This window comes from Acanthochromis polyacanthus, chromosome 14, assembly GCF_021347895.1.
Source record: "Acanthochromis polyacanthus isolate Apoly-LR-REF ecotype Palm Island chromosome 14, KAUST_Apoly_ChrSc, whole genome shotgun sequence".
NCBI classification, from domain to species: Eukaryota; Metazoa; Chordata; class Actinopteri; family Pomacentridae; genus Acanthochromis; species Acanthochromis polyacanthus.
Genome location: NC_067126.1, coordinates 411,125 through 418,639, shown reverse-complemented (window position 1 = coordinate 418,639; position 7,515 = coordinate 411,125). Strand labels below are relative to the sequence as shown.

At 42.6% G+C, this 7,515-nt stretch overlaps 1 long non-coding RNA gene across 1 annotated transcript; it reads left to right on the top strand.

Annotated features, from left to right (window-relative positions):
* The first annotated feature begins 5,714 nt into the window (after positions 1-5,714).
* On the top strand, positions 5,715-7,271 carry LOC127537221 (uncharacterized). The gene is made up of 3 exons (XR_007946847.1): positions 5,715-5,820; positions 6,807-6,900; positions 7,067-7,271. It is a non-coding gene; the product is annotated as an uncharacterized LOC127537221 (long non-coding RNA).
* The last annotated feature ends 244 nt before the right edge of the window (positions 7,272-7,515 follow it).

Sequence of the window (7,515 nt, the reverse complement as noted above, 5' to 3'; positions counted from 1 at the left end):
ACGTGTGTCCTACTACACACACAGAGTACGTGTGTCCTACTACACACACAGAGTACGTGTGTCCTACTTCACACACAGAGTACGTGTGTCCTACTACACACACAGAGTACATGTGTCCTACTACACACACAGAGTACGTGTGTCCTACTTCACACACAGAGTACGTGTGTCCTACTACACACACAGAGTACGTGTGTCCTACTACACACACACACAGAGTACGTGTGTCCTACTACACACACACAGAGTACGTGTGTCCTACTACAACACACAGAGTACGTGTGTCCTACTACACACACACAGAGTACGTGTGTCCTACTACACACACACAGAGTACATGTGTCCTACTACACACAGAGTACATGTATCCTACTACACACAGAGTACATGTATCCTACTACACACAGAGTACATGTATCCTACTACACACACAGAGTACATGTGTCCTACTACACACAGAGTACATGTATCCTACTACACACACAGAGTACATGTATCCTACTACACACAGAGTACATGTATCCTACTACAACACAGAGTACGTGTGTCCTACTACACACACAGAGTACGTGTGTCCTACTACACACACAGAGTACATGTGTCCTACTACACACACAGAGTACATGTGTCCTACTACACACACAGAGTACATGTGTCCTACTACACACACACAGAGTACGTGTGTCCTACTACACACACAGAGTACGTGTGTCCTACTACACACACACAGAGTACGTGTGTCCTACTACACACACAGAGTACGTGTGTCCTACTACACACACACAGAGTACATGTGTCCGACTACACACACACAGAGTACGTGTGTCCTACTACACACACAGTACAGTGTGTGTCCGACTACACACACACAGAGTACGTGTGTCCTACTACACACACACAGAGTACATGTGTCCTACTACACACACAAAGTACATGTGTCCTACTACACACACAGAGTACATGTGTCCTACTACACACACAGAGTACATGTGTCCTACTACACACACAGAGTACATGTGTCCTACTACACACACAGAGTACTATATCCTACTACACACACAGAGTACGTGTGTCCTACTACACACACAGAGTACATGTGTCCTACTACAACACACACAGAGTACATGTGTCCTACTACACACACACAGAGTACATGTGTCCTACTACACACACACAGAGTACATGTGTCCTACTACACACACAGAGTACGTGTGTCCTACTACACACACAGAGTACGTGTATCCTACTACACACACAGAGTACGTGTGTCCTACTACACACACAGAGTACGTGTGTCCTACTACACACACAGAGTACGTGTGTCCTACTACACACACACAGAGTACATGTGTCCTACTACACACACAGAGTACATGTGTCCTACCTACACACACACAGAGACGTATGGTCCTTACTACACCACCCACAGAGTCAGGTGTCCTACCTACACACACAGAAGTACATGGTCCTACTACACACACACAGAGTACATGGTGTCCTACTACACACACACAGAGTACATGTGCCTACTACACACACACAAGGGATACATGTGTCCTACTACACACACAGAGTACGGTGGGTCCCTACTACACACACAGAGAATGGTCATCTACTACACACACAGAGTACCAGTGTGATACCTACTACACACACAGAGTACGTGTGTCCCTACTACACACACAGCAGAGTACGTGTGTCCTACTACAACACACACAGAGTACGTTTCCTACTACCACACAGGTATGTGTCCTACTACACACAAACCAGAGTACGTGTGTCCTACTACACACACAGAGTACATGTGTCCTACTACAGACACACAGAGTACGTGTGTCCCTACTACACACACAGAGTACGTGTGTCCTACTACACACACAGAGTACGTGCTGTCCTACTACACACAACAGAGTACGTGGTCCTACTACACACACAGAGTACGGTGTCCTACTACACACACAGAGTACCTGTGTCCACTACACACACAGAGTACTTGTCCTACTACACACACACGAGTAACGTGTGTCCTACTACATCAACTACACTAGAGTACGTGTGTCCTACTACCACACAACAGAGTACGTGTGTCCTACTACACACACAGAGTACAGTGTCCCTACTACACACACAGAGTACATGTATCCTACTACACACAGAGTACATGTGTATCAGTACTCTAACTCTCCTTGTCATTCAGTGCTTTTTATTTATTTCTCTTATTTTCTACATTGTCGATTAATCCTGAATATGAACACTTTTCTGTTTCCATCATGGTTCCATTTGTGTTCTTTTGTAGTTTGGATGTGTTCAGTGTTCATCTACAAGGTCCAAACCATTGACTGCTAGTGGATCTACAGAGTACATGAATAATGAGAGTATTTTCATGACATTTTAACACATGTATACAGTTTGTGTGGATATTTATACTGCAGTATAATAGTACAGTATTCTGAATACGTGTACTCTGCATGTAGTAGTACTATTCCATCATTAAACTGCACTATTACCCGTGTGTAACGGTACTGTCCACATTAATGTCCTTTATTTCCTCTAGTTTATTTTCTCTGTGGTGTCCCGACCACTTCATGGTGTTTTTGGTCCGTTTCAGGCCATCACTGCCCCCCACCACACCAGCTTTCACACAATCAGCTGATCAATGATCACATCTATGCCAAGGAATGTGTTGGACTGGGAGGAAAATGGTCCCACCAGATCCTGACTGGCTTTCTGACCCCCCAGTACAGGTAAAGTGCACATTTCAGAGAGTCCTTTTATTGAGGCCAGCCTGAGGAACACCTGAACAATAATCCTGCTGTCTGATCAGCATCTGGATCTGAATGAAATGTATGTGGAGTCCATGAGAGACATTTAGTGCAGTAATGATGTGTTTAGTATCAGTCAGTGTTTGGTCTGGACTCTGAACAGGCTCAGTATAAAACTATAAACCTGATATGAGGCTCTGATCCTGGACCAGATAGAAAATCATTAACCTGAAGGACATTCTGATGGCAGATATTGTTGAGAAAACCAAATGAGTGGGCAGTAAAGCTGAAGTTCCTCCATAAACTCAGATCCTGCTTAGTCCAGACCTCAGAACTGATTCATGGTTCAGCCTCCGTTTTACTCTGAACAACTTTAGTTTCTGCTCCCATTTTTCTCAGACTTCTTCTCTGAACACTAAAGGTCTGTTTCTCTCCAATATTGTCCACAGATGTGTCTAAATGTGTGTCAGTGAGAACTTCTCCTCTGTCCAGATAATCCATCCTCTTCACAGCTGAGGCAGATCCAGATGCTGATCAGACAGCAGGATTATTGCTCAGGTGTGCCTCAGGCTGGCCTCCATAAAATAAGAACATTTCCTGTGTGATGGTTTGGTCCAGAGGTTCTCTAAAGGGTTAAAGAGGGCAGGACTAAGTAGCAGCCCTGTCTGCATCCTCTTTGCAGGGCTCTAGAGTTGGACAGATTCCCCTTTATTTAGATCCTGGTGGTGGGAGATGAGTGTGTTGTTTTAATGCTTTGTATAAATTTACTAGTGAAATGGTAAATGGTTGTACTTATATCGCGCTTTTATCCAAAGCGCTTTACATGATACGTCACATTCACACACTGATGGCGGGAGCTACCATGCAAGGTGCTAACCACAACCCATCAGGAGCAATTAGGGATTAGGTGTCTTGCTCAGGGACACCTCGACATGAGCACAATGGGCCGAGGATCGAACCACAACCCTCTAGTTGTGAGACGGCCGCTCTACCCACTGAGCCATGCCGCCCCACTAGTGAACCCAAATCCAGCCGTTACTTGGTAGAGAAATTCCAGCCAACAGAGTGGAATGTCTTCTGAGCCGCTGAGAGGATTTCACTCTTTCTGCCTTTGTTTCTAGCGTCAGTGATGTGGAGGCTTTACCAGTATTGTGCTGCGTCTGCCTGTTTGCTATAAACCCAGTTTGATCCTCGTCTGTCAGAAACAGGAGGATTTTTTCAACCTCTCAGACAGAATTGATGCATACAGTTTATAATGGATGTTGAAAACACTCATTGGCCGATATGATTTAGACTCTGATCCTGGGCTCCGGTCGGGCTCTGGTCCTGGACTTGTTCTGTGAAGGATCAGAGTTCATGTTTCTTTGGAGCTTCTGTTGGTCAAAGTGTAATAATGTGGGATCATCTTTGTGTTGTGGTCCAGTGACTGCAGAGTGACTTCCATGAGTCATATTTAACAGACAGCAGTGAGCGCCCCCTGCTGGTTCCCCTCAGTGTTGCTGTCAGTGATCCTGTAGGATTAACTGCAGTCCTGCTGCTTCACCTGCAGTGCAGCTGGGTGGTCAGAGAATCCAGGCAAAGGCACAGATAGTGGCAGACACTCTACCCACTGAGCCATGCCGCCCCTATAAACATAATCTGTACTAAAAGAAGTCACTCTCCAAAAACCAAACGGGGATAACTGAAACAGGCAACAAAACAGAGTACTTAAAGTCTGGGAAGTTAAGCTACAGGAGCAAGGTAGCCAGATAGGGACCAAAAACAGGAACAGGCAGGAATCTGAGGGGAAGAAGAGCAGAGTCCATGGAGCTGAAGCAGTCAGGGGGTAAGCAGAACTTGGTGGGGAGAACATAATCCAAGGAGGGGAACAGAGTCTGTGAAGGCATGTGAGTTAGTGATCCAGCAGGGAATGAATGAAAGCACAGAGCTTAAACAGCTGAGTGAGGTAGAGAACAGGTGAACGGAGTGAACTAATGACTGCAGCTGATGTGCATTACTGCAATCAGCAAAGTGCAGGCAGGTGAATGAGACAAGGGAGGCAGATGCAGAGACCAGAGATGACAGGATGAGTGAGAGAAATGCAAGAGAGACAACAACAAAGAGGAAGAAGGAGAAACCTAGAGCAGGGATCATAACTTACCACCTGCTGACTTCAACAACAGATTGCATTCTGAACAGCTAATGCTGTTCCCCAGCAGGTTTTATAGTGTGAGGTTCACTAGTAAAAGTGTTTTCAGTTTTAACCTGTAGTGTTTTAAATGTGACAGCAGTGTTGGACAGTGTCCCAGTTCTGCTGCCAAGTGTTCACTTTTTGAAAAATGTGTGTTATGAGTGAAAAAGTGTGTTCAGTCTTTTGCAATAAGAGTGCAAGAGTTTTGGAAACTGTGCAAACCATGAATAGTGTCCAAAATATGGACAGCAGTGTCCTGTTTTTGAGAAAAATGTGCAGTGAATGGAGTTTAGTGTCTTATCAATGAAGAAAAATTGTAATGCATGTAAGTCCAGTCCTGATGTCGTGGTGTCATGCTGAATCCTGTGTAATTAAAGTTACTGCCCACATATGTTACACCACCATTCTACTATTCATGAACACCTGGAAGAGTCCTGGAACTTTTGGATTCCATCACATATTAGAGAACAGATGTAGTTTAAGAATAATGACCTGAGCTAGAATGAGGGAATTTTCCAACAACTGCTGTAAGCTGCCCTTAAAAACATGTAAAATGAAAGAATCAGTCATTAAACTGGCAGCCAGGATGATAAACATCTGATGAGTGAAAATAAATGAGATTCTGTTCATTGACTGGTTCTACCATGAGGTCTGCTGTCTTTACCAAGTTGTTCCTGTGTTTTTGAACTTTCACTGAACATTTAAGCAGAAAAGTGTTTTATGACAGTTAAATTCTTTTCCATAAATCCCTCTCTCTTCTATGTTTTATCATTCTAGATGATGTCATAATGTGCTGCAAATCTGCGGTTCACATCATTGGATCCAAGTTCTAAAAACTCTCCTCTGGGTGGTTTCAAAGACGAGGAAACGGTTGCAGCCATGACACAGGTAGGTCATCTACATTTGACTTTAAATGAAATCTGCTGCAAAGCTTTTCATAGCTTCAATCAAATGGAAATCATCACTTAGATATACAAGCTGTTCAACAGTGTTTTAGAAAGTAAACAGAATGACAAAGACAAGATTCTGTAGCTAATATGTAAAGTTTCACTGTTAAACTGTTAAACCTGTAAAAAAAACAACTGATGCAACATTTTAGTCACTGAGCTCATAAAGAAGTCAAAATGAAGAAAACGAGAATCCTCTGGGGCCAAACTATGGATTGTAATTTAAAGTAAAATAAAAGAATATGATGTACAGTTAGTTTCTGCTTTAAAGAAATGAAAAGGTCCATCTGCTGTTTTTGATGTAAATTTTACTCAACTTCCTTGAGTGTTTTTTCCTCAAAATGAATAAAACTGTGTTGTCTAGTTACCTTCATGCTTTTGGCCTTTTTCTGTCATTTCACACAATGTTGTTTTGAGAAACGGCACTTTAACCCTAAACCTGACAGTTTACCTTCTTTAAAGCCTTAAAATGACAGAAAAACCGTAAGAAATGTAAAAAAATCAGCAAAATGTACAATCCCAGGATTTCACATGAGCCCACCTGTGCTTAAGTAGAGGTGGAATTTAGCTTCAAATTTATTACATTTAAATGGACGTTCTATTAGAATATCGACGGTTCTAAAAAAATCCAACTCAGATTTACAGCAAGCATACATTCTGATATTACAACACACCTTTAAGAATACTGATCAGGATGAAAAAAGAATGAAAATAAAGTCATTTAAATGTGAGATCAGTCATAAACTCTGATTCTACAATAATTAACGTCTTCAGGATCTGTAAAGTCAAAGTGTTTTATCTGATCCAGATGTTGGAGATCTTTGATGATCTACAATCTGATTGGTGGATGACTGATGTTGCTCATATGTACAATGATTTTTCCAATCAGTGTGTTCCTCATTTTATTTATCATGTGATTTATTTCAGTTTTCTGAACTTCATGATGCTTCGTCTAAACCATGGACTCAGCTCAGTTCCTTCACAGCTTTGGTTTTCCTTCTTCTGACACAAAACTGTTCAGGTAACGACACACACCATCAAAATGTACATTTAACACAAAGATGGTTTATGTATTAAAGAAGAACATTTTAAAATATGTTCCCTCGAGAAAAAGGACAACTCGTATTCATTTCTTTCCTCACATGCCTCCTTTAAAAGCTGTAAAATCCCATCCTGTTTCTCTCCAGCTCTTCCCCAGGTGGTCGGTCCGTCTCAGCCGGTCCTGGCAACGGTTGGTTCTGACGTTCTTTTGTCGTGTCGGCTGGAACCTGCCGTCGATGCTTCAGACATGTCCATAGAGTGGTCCAGAGAAGACCTAGACCCTTCATATGTCTATGTGTGGTGGGATAAAGAGGAACTAGAAAGTTCTAAACATCCTGATTATAAAGGAAGAACGTCACTGTTATTTGGTCAACTGGAGTCTGGAAACGTTTCACTGAAACTCTCCAACGTGAAACTGTCTGATGAGGGAAAATACAGATGCATCATTCGTACACTGGGTCGAGGATGTACTGTTGAACTGGTCGTTGGTGAGTTAGTACTGAAAGTTTAAGACTCAGTTATTTGTTGGTTTCTCAGGTTTTCTAAACATGTTTCTGTGTCTGATCAGAACAAAGACTGTAGGAATGAGTCACTG